The following is a 13,522-nucleotide window of genomic DNA, read 5'->3' as shown; positions in this document are numbered from 1 at the left end:
GTACCGTCAGTCACCCACAGTACGTAGTAATCATAGACAGTACCCCCACTCACACACAATATGTACTAATCACAGACAGTACCCCCACTCACCCGCAGTACGTACTAATCACAGACAGTACCCCCACTCACCCACAGTACGTACTAATCACAGATAGTACCCCCACTCACCCACAGTATGTATTAATCACAGACAGTACCCCCACTCACCCACAGTACGTACTAATCACAGACAGTACCCCCACTCACCCACAGTTGTTACTAATCACAGACAGCACCCCATTCACCCACAGTACGTGCTAATCACAGACAGTACCACCACTCACCCACAGTATGTACTAATCACAGACAGTACCCCCACTCACCCACAGTACGTACTAATCACAGACAGTACCCCCACTCACCCACAGTATGTACTAATCACAGACAGTACCCCCAGTTACCCACAGTACGTACTAATCACAGACAGTACCCCTACTCACCCACAGTACTTATTAATCACAGACAGTAACGTCAGTCACCCACAGTACGTACTAATCACAGACAGTACCCCTACTCACCCACAGTACGTACTAATCACAGACAGTATCCCCACTCACCCACAGAACATACTAATCACAGACAGTACCCCAGTCACCCACAGTACGTACTAATCACAGACACTACCCCTACTCACCCACAGTACGTACTAATCACAAACAGTACCCCTACTCACCCACAGTACGTACTAATCACAAACAGTACCGTCAGTCACCCACAGTACGTAGTAATCATAGACAGTACCCCCACTCACACACAGTATGTACTAATCACAGACAGTACCCCCACTCACCCGCAGTACGTACTAATCACAGACAGTACCCCCACTCACCCACAGTACGTACTAATCACAGATAGTACCCCCACTCACCCACAGTATGTATTAATCACAGACAGTACCCCCACTCACCCACAGTACGTCCTAATCACAGACAGTACCCCCACTCACCCACAGTTGTTACTAATCACAGACAGCACCCCAGTCACCCACAGTACGTGCTAATCACAGACAGTACCACCACTCACCCACAGTATGTACTAATCACAGACAGTACCCCCACTCACCCACAGTACGTACTAATCACAGACAGTACCCCCACTCACCCACAGTATGTACTAATCACAGACAGTACCCCCAGTTACCCACAGTACGTACTAATCACAGACAGTACCCCTACTCACCCACAGTACTTATTAATCACAGACAGTACCGTCAGTCACCCACAGTACGTACTAATCACAGACAGTACCCCTACTCACCCACAGTACGTACTAATCACAGACAGTACCCCCACTCACCCACAGTACGTACTAATCACAGACAGTACCGTCAGTCACCCACAGTACGTACTAATCACAGACAGTACCCCTACTCACCCACAGTACTTATTAATCACAGACAGTACCGTCAGTCACCCACAGTACGTACTAATCACAGACAGTACCCCTACTCACCCACAGTATGTACTAATCACAAACAGTACCACCACTCACCCACAGTATGTACTAATCACAGACAGTACCCCCACTCACCCACAGTACGTACTAATCACAGATAGTACCCCCACTCACCCACAGTACGTATTAATCACAGACAGTACCCCCACTCACCCACAGTACGTACTAATCACAGACAGTACCCCCACTCACCCACAGTTGTTACTAATCACAGACAGCACCCCAGTCACCCACAGTACGTGCTAATCACAAACAGTACCGTCAGTCACCCACAGTACGTAGTAATCATAGACAGTACCCCCACTCACACACAATATGTACTAATCACAGACAGTACCCCCACTCACCCGCAGTACGTACTAATCACAGACAGTACCCCCACTCACCCACAGTACGTACTAATCACAGATAGTACCCCCACTCACCCACAGTATGTATTAATCACAGACAGTACCCCCACTCACCCACAGTACGTCCTAATCACAGACAGTACCCCCACTCACCCACAGTTGTTACTAATCACAGACAGCACCCCAGTCACCCACAGTACGTGCTAATCACAGACAGTACCACCACTCACCCACAGTATGTACTAATCACAGACAGTACCCCCACTCACCCACAGTACGTACTAATCACAGACAGTAACCCCACTCACCCACAGTATGTACTAATCACAGACAGTACCCCCAGTTACCCACAGTACGTACTAATCACAGACAGTACCCCTACTCACCCACAGTACTTATTAATCACAGACAGTACCGTCAGTCACCCACAGTACGTACTAATCACAGACAGTACCCCTACTCACCCACAGTACGTACTAATCACAGACAGTACCCCCACTCACCCACAGTACGTACTAATCACAGACAGTACCGTCAGTCACCCACAGTACGTACTAATCACAGACAGTACCCCTACTCACCCACAGTACTTATTAATCACAGACAGTACCGTCAGTCACCCACAGTACGTACTAATCACAGACAGTACCCCTACTCACCCACAGTATGTACTAATCACAAACAGTACCACCACTCACCCACAGTATGTACTAATCACAGACAGTACCCCCACTCACCCACAGTACGTACTAATCACAGATAGTACCCCCACTCACCCACAGTACGTATTAATCACAGACAGTACCCCCACTCACCCACAGTACGTACTAATCACAGACAGTACCCCCACTCACCCACAGTTGTTACTAATCACAGACAGCACCCCAGTCACCCACAGTACGTGCTAATCACAGACAGTACCACCACTCACCCACAGTATGTACTAATCACAGACAGTACCCCCACTCACCCACAGTACGTACTAATCACAGACAGTACCCCCACTCACCCACAGTATGTACTAATCACAGACAGTACCCCCAGTTACCCACAGTACGTACTAATCACAGACAGTACCCCTACTCACCCACAGTACTTATTAATCACAGACAGTACCGTCAGTCACCCACAGTACGTACTAATCACAGACAGTACCACTACTCACCCACAGTGCGTACTAATCACAGACAGTACCCCCACTCACCCACAGTACGTACTAATCACAGACAGTACCCCCACTCACCCACAGTACGTACTAATCACAGACAGTACCGTCAGTCACCCACAGTATGTACTAATCACAGACAGTACCCCTACTCACCCACAGTACGTACTAATCACAGACAGTACCCCCACTCACCCACAGTACGTACTAATCACAGACAGTACCGTCAGTCACCCACAGTACGTACTAATCACAGACAGTACCCCTACTCACCCACAGTACTTATTAATCACAGACAGTACCGTCAGTCACCCACAGTACGTACTAATCACAGACAGTACCCCTACTCACCCACAGTATGTACTAATCACAAACAGTACCACCACTCACCCACAGTATGTACTAATCACAGACAGTACCCCCACTCACCCACAGTACGTACTAATCACAGATAGTACCCCCACTCACCCACAGTACGTATTAATCACAGACAGTACCCCCACTCACCCACAGTACGTACTAATCACAGACAGTACCCCCACTCACCCACAGTTGTTACTAATCACAGACAGCACCCCAGTCACCCACAGTACGTGCTAATCACAAACAGTACCGTCAGTCACCCACAGTACGTAGTAATCATAGACAGTACCCCCACTCACACACAATATGTACTAATCACAGACAGTACCCCCACTCACCCGCAGTACGTACTAATCACAGACAGTACCCCCACTCACCCACAGTACGTACTAATCACAGATAGTACCCCCACTCACCCACAGTATGTATTAATCACAGACAGTACCCCCACTCACCCACAGTACGTACTAATCACAGACAGTACCCCCACTCACCCACAGTTGTTACTAATCACAGACAGCACCCCATTCACCCACAGTACGTGCTAATCACAGACAGTACCACCACTCACCCACAGTATGTACTAATCACAGACAGTACCCCCACTCACCCACAGTACGTACTAATCACAGACAGTACCCCCACTCACCCACAGTATGTACTAATCACAGACAGTACCCCCAGTTACCCACAGTACGTACTAATCACAGACAGTACCCCTACTCACCCACAGTACTTATTAATCACAGACAGTACCGTCAGTCACCCACAGTACGTACTAATCACAGACAGTACCCCTACTCACCCACAGTACGTACTAATCACAGACAGTACCCCCACTCACCCACAGTACGTACTAATCACAGACAGTACCGTCAGTCACCCACAGTACGTACTAATCACAGACAGTACCCCTACTCACCCACAGTACTTATTAATCACAGACAGTACCGTCAGTCACCCACAGTACGTACTAATCACAGACAGTACCCCTACTCACCCACAGTATGTACTAATCACAAACAGTACCACCACTCACCCACAGTATGTACTAATCACAGACAGTACCCCCACTCACCCACAGTACGTACTAATCACAGATAGTACCCCCACTCACCCACAGTACGTATTAATCACAGACAGTACCCCCACTCACCCACAGTACGTACTAATCACAGACAGTACCCCCACTCACCCACAGTTGTTACTAATCACAGACAGCACCCCAGTCACCCACAGTACGTGCTAATCACAGACAGTACCACCACTTACCCACAGTATGTACTAATCACAGACAGTACCCCCACTCACCCACAGTACGTACTAATCACAGACAGTACCCCCACTCACCCACAGTATGTACTAATCACAGACAGTACCCCCAGTTACCCACAGTACGTACTAATCACAGACAGTACCCCTACTCACCCACAGTACTTATTAATCACAGACAGTACCGTAAGTCACCCACAGTACGTACTAATCACAGACAGTACCACTACTCACCCACAGTGCGTACTAATCACAGACAGTACCCCCACTCACCCACAGTACGTACTAATCACAGACAGTACCGTCAGTCACCCACAGTACGTACTAATCACAAACAGTACCCCTACTCACCCACAGTACTTATTAATCACAGACAGTACCGTCAGTCACCCACAGTACGTACTAATCACAGACAGTACCCCTACTCACCCACAGTACGTACTAATCACAGACAGTACCCCCACTCACCCACAGTACGTACTAATCACAGACAGTACCGTCAGTCACCCACAGTACGTACTAATCACAGACAGTACCCCTGCTCACCCACAGTACTTATTAATCACAGACAGTACCGTCAGTCACCCACAGTACGTACTAATCACAGACAGTACCCCTACTCACCCACAGTATGTACTAATCACAAACAGTACCACCACTCACCCACAGTATGTACTAATCACAGACAGTACCCCCACTCACCCACAGTACGTACTAATCACAGATAGTACCCCCACTCACCCACAGTACGTATTAATCACAGACAGTACCCCCACTCACCCACAGTACGTACTAATCACAGACAGTACCCCCACTCACCCACAGTTGTTACTAATCACAGACAGCACCCCAGTCACCCACAGTACCTGCTAATCACAAACAGTACCGTCAGTCACCCACAGTACGTAGTAATCATAGACAGTACCCCCACTCACACACAATATGTACTAATCACAGACAGTACCCCCACTCACCCGCAGTACGTACTAATCACAGACAGTACCCCCACTCACCCACAGTATGTACTAATCACAGATAGTACCCCCACTCACCCACAGTATGTATTAATCACAGACAGTACCCCCACTCACCCACAGTACGTACTAATCACAGACAGTACCCCCACTCACCCACAGTTGTTACTAATCACAGACAGCACCCCATTCACCCACAGTACGTGCTAATCACAGACAGTACCACCACTCACCCACAGTATGTACTAATCACAGACAGTACCCCCACTCACCCACAGTACGTACTAATCACAGACAGTACCCCCACTCACCCACAGTATGTACTAATCACAGACAGTACCCCCAGTTACCCACAGTACGTACTAATCACAGACAGTACCCCTACTCACCCACAGTACTTATTAATCACAGACAGTACCGTCAGTCACCCACAGTACGTACTAATCACAGACAGTACCCCTACTCACCCACAGTACGTACTAATCACATACAGTATCCCCACTCACCCACAGAACATACTAATCACAGACAGTACCCCAGTCACCCACAGTACGTACTAATCACAGACACTACCCCTACTCACCCACAGTACGTACTAATCACAAACAGTACCCCTACTCACCCACAGTACGTACTAATCACAAACAGTACCGTCAGTCACCCACAGTACGTAGTAATCATAGACAGTACCCCCACTCACACACAGTATGTACTAATCACAGACAGTACCCCCACTCACCCGCAGTACGTACTAATCACAGACAGTACCCCCACTCACCCACAGTACGTACTAATCACAGATAGTACCCCCACTCACCCACAGTATGTATTAATCACAGACAGTACCCCCACTCACCCACAGTACGTCCTAATCACAGACAGTACCCCCACTCACCCACAGTTGTTACTAATCACAGACAGCACCCCAGTCACCCACAGTACGTGCTAATCACAGACAGTACCACCACTCACCCACAGTATGTACTAATCACAGACAGTACCCCCACTCACCCACAGTACGTACTAATCACAGACAGTACCCCCACTCACCCACAGTATGTACTAATCACAGACAGTACCCCCAGTTACCCACAGTACGTACTAATCACAGACAGTACCCCTACTCACCCACAGTACTTATTAATCACAGACAGTACCGTCAGTCACCCACAGTACGTACTAATCACAGACAGTACCCCTACTCACCCACAGTACGTACTAATCACAGACAGTACCCCCACTCACCCACAGTACGTACTAATCACAGACAGTACCGTCAGTCACCCACAGTACGTACTAATCACAGACAGTACCCCTACTCACCCACAGTATGTATTAATCACAGACAGTACCCCCACTCACCCACAGTACGTACTAATCACAGACAGTACCCCCACTCACCCACAGTTGTTACTAATCACAGACAGCACCCCATTCACCCACAGTACGTGCTAATCACAGACAGTACCACCACTCACCCACAGTATGTACTAATCACAGACAGTACCCCCACTCACCCACAGTACGTACTAATCACAGACAGTACCCCCACTCACCCACAGTATGTACTAATCACAGACAGTACCCCCAGTTACCCACAGTACGTACTAATCACAGACAGTACCCCTACTCACCCACAGTACTTATTAATCACAGACAGTAACGTCAGTCACCCACAGTACGTACTAATCACAGACAGTACCCCTACTCACCCACAGTACGTACTAATCACAGACAGTATCCCCACTCACCCACAGAACATACTAATCACAGACAGTACCCCAGTCACCCACAGTACGTACTAATCACAGACACTACCCCTACTCACCCACAGTACGTACTAATCACAAACAGTACCCCTACTCACCCACAGTACGTACTAATCACAAACAGTACCGTCAGTCACCCACAGTACGTAGTAATCATAGACAGTACCCCCACTCACACACAGTATGTACTAATCACAGACAGTACCCCCACTCACCCGCAGTACGTACTAATCACAGACAGTACCCCCACTCACCCACAGTACGTACTAATCACAGATAGTACCCCCACTCACCCACAGTATGTATTAATCACAGACAGTACCCCCACTCACCCACAGTACGTCCTAATCACAGACAGTACCCCCACTCACCCACAGTTGTTACTAATCACAGACAGCACCCCAGTCACCCACAGTACGTGCTAATCACAGACAGTACCACCACTCACCCACAGTATGTACTAATCACAGACAGTACCCCCACTCACCCACAGTACGTACTAATCACAGACAGTACCCCCACTCACCCACAGTATGTACTAATCACAGACAGTACCCCCAGTTACCCACAGTACGTACTAATCACAGACAGTACCCCTACTCACCCACAGTACTTATTAATCACAGACAGTACCGTCAGTCACCCACAGTACGTACTAATCACAGACAGTACCCCTACTCACCCACAGTACGTACTAATCACAGACAGTACCCCCACTCACCCACAGTACGTACTAATCACAGACAGTACCGTCAGTCACCCACAGTACGTACTAATCACAGACAGTACCCCTACTCACCCACAGTACTTATTAATCACAGACAGTACCGTCAGTCACCCACAGTACGTACTAATCACAGACAGTACCCCTACTCACCCACAGTATGTACTAATCACAAACAGTACCACCACTCACCCACAGTATGTACTAATCACAGACAGTACCCCCACTCACCCACAGTACGTACTAATCACAGATAGTACCCCCACTCACCCACAGTACGTATTAATCACAGACAGTACCCCCACTCACCCACAGTACGTACTAATCACAGACAGTACCCCCACTCACCCACAGTTGTTACTAATCACAGACAGCACCCCAGTCACCCACAGTACGTGCTAATCACAAACAGTACCGTCAGTCACCCACAGTACGTAGTAATCATAGACAGTACCCCCACTCACACACAATATGTACTAATCACAGACAGTACCCCCACTCACCCGCAGTACGTACTAATCACAGACAGTACCCCCACTCACCCACAGTACGTACTAATCACAGATAGTACCCCCACTCACCCACAGTATGTATTAATCACAGACAGTACCCCCACTCACCCACAGTACGTCCTAATCACAGACAGTACCCCCACTCACCCACAGTTGTTACTAATCACAGACAGCACCCCAGTCACCCACAGTACGTGCTAATCACAGACAGTACCACCACTCACCCACAGTATGTACTAATCACAGACAGTACCCCCACTCACCCACAGTACGTACTAATCACAGACAGTAACCCCACTCACCCACAGTATGTACTAATCACAGACAGTACCCCCAGTTACCCACAGTACGTACTAATCACAGACAGTACCCCTACTCACCCACAGTACTTATTAATCACAGACAGTACCGTCAGTCACCCACAGTACGTACTAATCACAGACAGTACCCCTACTCACCCACAGTACGTACTAATCACAGACAGTACCCCCACTCACCCACAGTACGTACTAATCACAGACAGTACCGTCAGTCACCCACAGTACGTACTAATCACAGACAGTACCCCTACTCACCCACAGTACTTATTAATCACAGACAGTACCGTCAGTCACCCACAGTACGTACTAATCACAGACAGTACCCCTACTCACCCACAGTATGTACTAATCACAAACAGTACCACCACTCACCCACAGTATGTACTAATCACAGACAGTACCCCCACTCACCCACAGTACGTACTAATCACAGATAGTACCCCCACTCACCCACAGTACGTATTAATCACAGACAGTACCCCCACTCACCCACAGTACGTACTAATCACAGACAGTACCCCCACTCACCCACAGTTGTTACTAATCACAGACAGCACCCCAGTCACCCACAGTACGTGCTAATCACAGACAGTACCACCACTCACCCACAGTATGTACTAATCACAGACAGTACCCCCACTCACCCACAGTACGTACTAATCACAGACAGTACCCCCACTCACCCACAGTATGTACTAATCACAGACAGTACCCCCAGTTACCCACAGTACGTACTAATCACAGACAGTACCCCTACTCACCCACAGTACTTATTAATCACAGACAGTACCGTCAGTCACCCACAGTACGTACTAATCACAGACAGTACCACTACTCACCCACAGTGCGTACTAATCACAGACAGTACCCCCACTCACCCACAGTACGTACTAATCACAGACAGTACCCCCACTCACCCACAGTACGTACTAATCACAGACAGTACCGTCAGTCACCCACAGTATGTACTAATCACAGACAGTACCCCTACTCACCCACAGTACGTACTAATCACAGACAGTACCCCCACTCACCCACAGTACGTACTAATCACAGACAGTACCGTCAGTCACCCACAGTACGTACTAATCACAGACAGTACCCCTACTCACCCACAGTACTTATTAATCACAGACAGTACCGTCAGTCACCCACAGTACGTACTAATCACAGACAGTACCCCTACTCACCCACAGTATGTACTAATCACAAACAGTACCACCACTCACCCACAGTATGTACTAATCACAGACAGTACCCCCACTCACCCACAGTACGTACTAATCACAGATAGTACCCCCACTCACCCACAGTACGTATTAATCACAGACAGTACCCCCACTCACCCACAGTACGTACTAATCACAGACAGTACCCCCACTCACCCACAGTTGTTACTAATCACAGACAGCACCCCAGTCACCCACAGTACGTGCTAATCACAAACAGTACCGTCAGTCACCCACAGTACGTAGTAATCATAGACAGTACCCCCACTCACACACAATATGTACTAATCACAGACAGTACCCCCACTCACCCGCAGTACGTACTAATCACAGACAGTACCCCCACTCACCCACAGTACGTACTAATCACAGATAGTACCCCCACTCACCCACAGTATGTATTAATCACAGACAGTACCCCCACTCACCCACAGTACGTACTAATCACAGACAGTACCCCCACTCACCCACAGTTGTTACTAATCACAGACAGTACCCCTACTCACCCACAGTACTTATTAATCACAGACAGTACCACCACTCACCCACAGTATGTACTAATCACAGACAGTACCCCCACTCACCCACAGTACGTACTAATCACAGACAGTACCCCCACTCACCCACAGTATGTACTAATCACAGACAGTACCCCCAGTTACCCACAGTACGTACTAATCACAGACAGTACCCCTACTCACCCACAGTACTTATTAATCACAGACAGTACCGTCAGTCACCCACAGTACGTACTAATCACAGACAGTACCCCTACTCACCCACAGTACGTACTAATCACAGACAGTACCCCCACTCACCCACAGTACGTACTAATCACAGACAGTACCGTCAGTCACCCACAGTACGTACTAATCACAGACAGTACCCCTACTCACCCACAGTACTTATTAATCACAGACAGTACCGTCAGTCACCCACAGTACGTACTAATCACAGACAGTACCCCTACTCACCCACAGTATGTACTAATCACAAACAGTACCACCACTCACCCACAGTATGTACTAATCACAGACAGTACCCCCACTCACCCACAGTACGTACTAATCACAGATAGTACCCCCACTCACCCACAGTACGTATTAATCACAGACAGTACCCCCACTCACCCACAGTACGTACTAATCACAGACAGTACCCCCACTCACCCACAGTTGTTACTAATCACAGACAGCACCCCAGTCACCCACAGTACGTGCTAATCACAGACAGTACCACCACTTACCCACAGTATGTACTAATCACAGACAGTACCCCCACTCACCCACAGTACGTACTAATCACAGACAGTACCCCCACTCACCCACAGTATGTACTAATCACAGACAGTACCCCCAGTTACCCACAGTACGTACTAATCACAGACAGTACCCCTACTCACCCACAGTACTTATTAATCACAGACAGTACCGTAAGTCACCCACAGTACGTACTAATCACAGACAGTACCACTACTCACCCACAGTGCGTACTAATCACAGACAGTACCCCCACTCACCCACAGTACGTACTAATCACAGACAGTACCGTCAGTCACCCACAGTACGTACTAATCACAAACAGTACCCCTACTCACCCACAGTACTTATTAATCACAGACAGTACCGTCAGTCACCCACAGTACGTACTAATCACAGACAGTACCCCTACTCACCCACAGTACGTACTAATCACAGACAGTACCCCCACTCACCCACAGTACGTACTAATCACAGACAGTACCGTCAGTCACCCACAGTACGTACTAATCACAGACAGTACCCCTACTCACCCACAGTACTTATTAATCACAGACAGTACCGTCAGTCACCCACAGTACGTACTAATCACAGACAGTACCCCTACTCACCCACAGTATGTACTAATCACAAACAGTACCACCACTCACCCACAGTATGTACTAATCACAGACAGTACCCCCACTCACCCACAGTACGTACTAATCACAGATAGTACCCCCACTCACCCACAGTACGTATTAATCACAGACAGTACCCCCACTCACCCACAGTACGTACTAATCACAGACAGTACCCCCACTCACCCACAGTTGTTACTAATCACAGACAGCACCCCAGTCACCCACAGTACCTGCTAATCACAAACAGTACCGTCAGTCACCCACAGTACGTAGTAATCATAGACAGTACCCCCACTCACACACAATATGTACTAATCACAGACAGTACCCCCACTCACCCGCAGTACGTACTAATCACAGACAGTACCCCCACTCACCCACAGTATGTACTAATCACAGATAGTACCCCCACTCACCCACAGTATGTATTAATCACAGACAGTACCCCCACTCACCCACAGTACGTACTAATCACAGACAGTACCCCCACTCACCCACAGTTGTTACTAATCACAGACAGCACCCCATTCACCCACAGTACGTGCTAATCACAGACAGTACCACCACTCACCCACAGTATGTACTAATCACAGACAGTACCCCCACTCACCCACAGTACGTACTAATCACAGACAGTACCCCCACTCACCCACAGTATGTACTAATCACAGACAGTACCCCCAGTTACCCACAGTACGTACTAATCACAGACAGTACCCCTACTCACCCACAGTACTTATTAATCACAGACAGTACCGTCAGTCACCCACAGTACGTACTAATCACAGACAGTACCCCTACTCACCCACAGTACGTACTAATCACATACAGTATCCCCACTCACCCACAGAACATACTAATCACAGACAGTACCCCAGTCACCCACAGTACGTACTAATCACAGACACTACCCCTACTCACCCACAGTACGTACTAATCACAAACAGTACCCCTACTCACCCACAGTACGTACTAATCACAAACAGTACCGTCAGTCACCCACAGTACGTAGTAATCATAGACAGTACCCCCACTCACACACAGTATGTACTAATCACAGACAGTACCCCCACTCACCCGCAGTACGTACTAATCACAGACAGTACCCCCACTCACCCACAGTACGTACTAATCACAGATAGTACCCCCACTCACCCACAGTATGTATTAATCACAGACAGTACCCCCACTCACCCACAGTACGTCCTAATCACAGACAGTACCCCCACTCACCCACAGTTGTTACTAATCACAGACAGCACCCCAGTCACCCACAGTACGTGCTAATCACAGACAGTACCACCACTCACCCACAGTATGTACTAATCACAGACAGTACCCCCACTCACCCACAGTACGTACTAATCACAGACAGTACCCCCACTCACCCACAGTATGTACTAATCACAGACAGTACCCCCAGTTACCCACAGTACGTACTAATCACAGACAGTACCCCTACTCAC

The sequence above is a fragment of the Lampris incognitus genome, chromosome 1, assembly GCF_029633865.1.
Source record: "Lampris incognitus isolate fLamInc1 chromosome 1, fLamInc1.hap2, whole genome shotgun sequence".
NCBI classification, from domain to species: Eukaryota; Metazoa; Chordata; class Actinopteri; order Lampriformes; family Lampridae; genus Lampris; species Lampris incognitus.
This window is presented reverse-complemented; position numbering follows the sequence as displayed.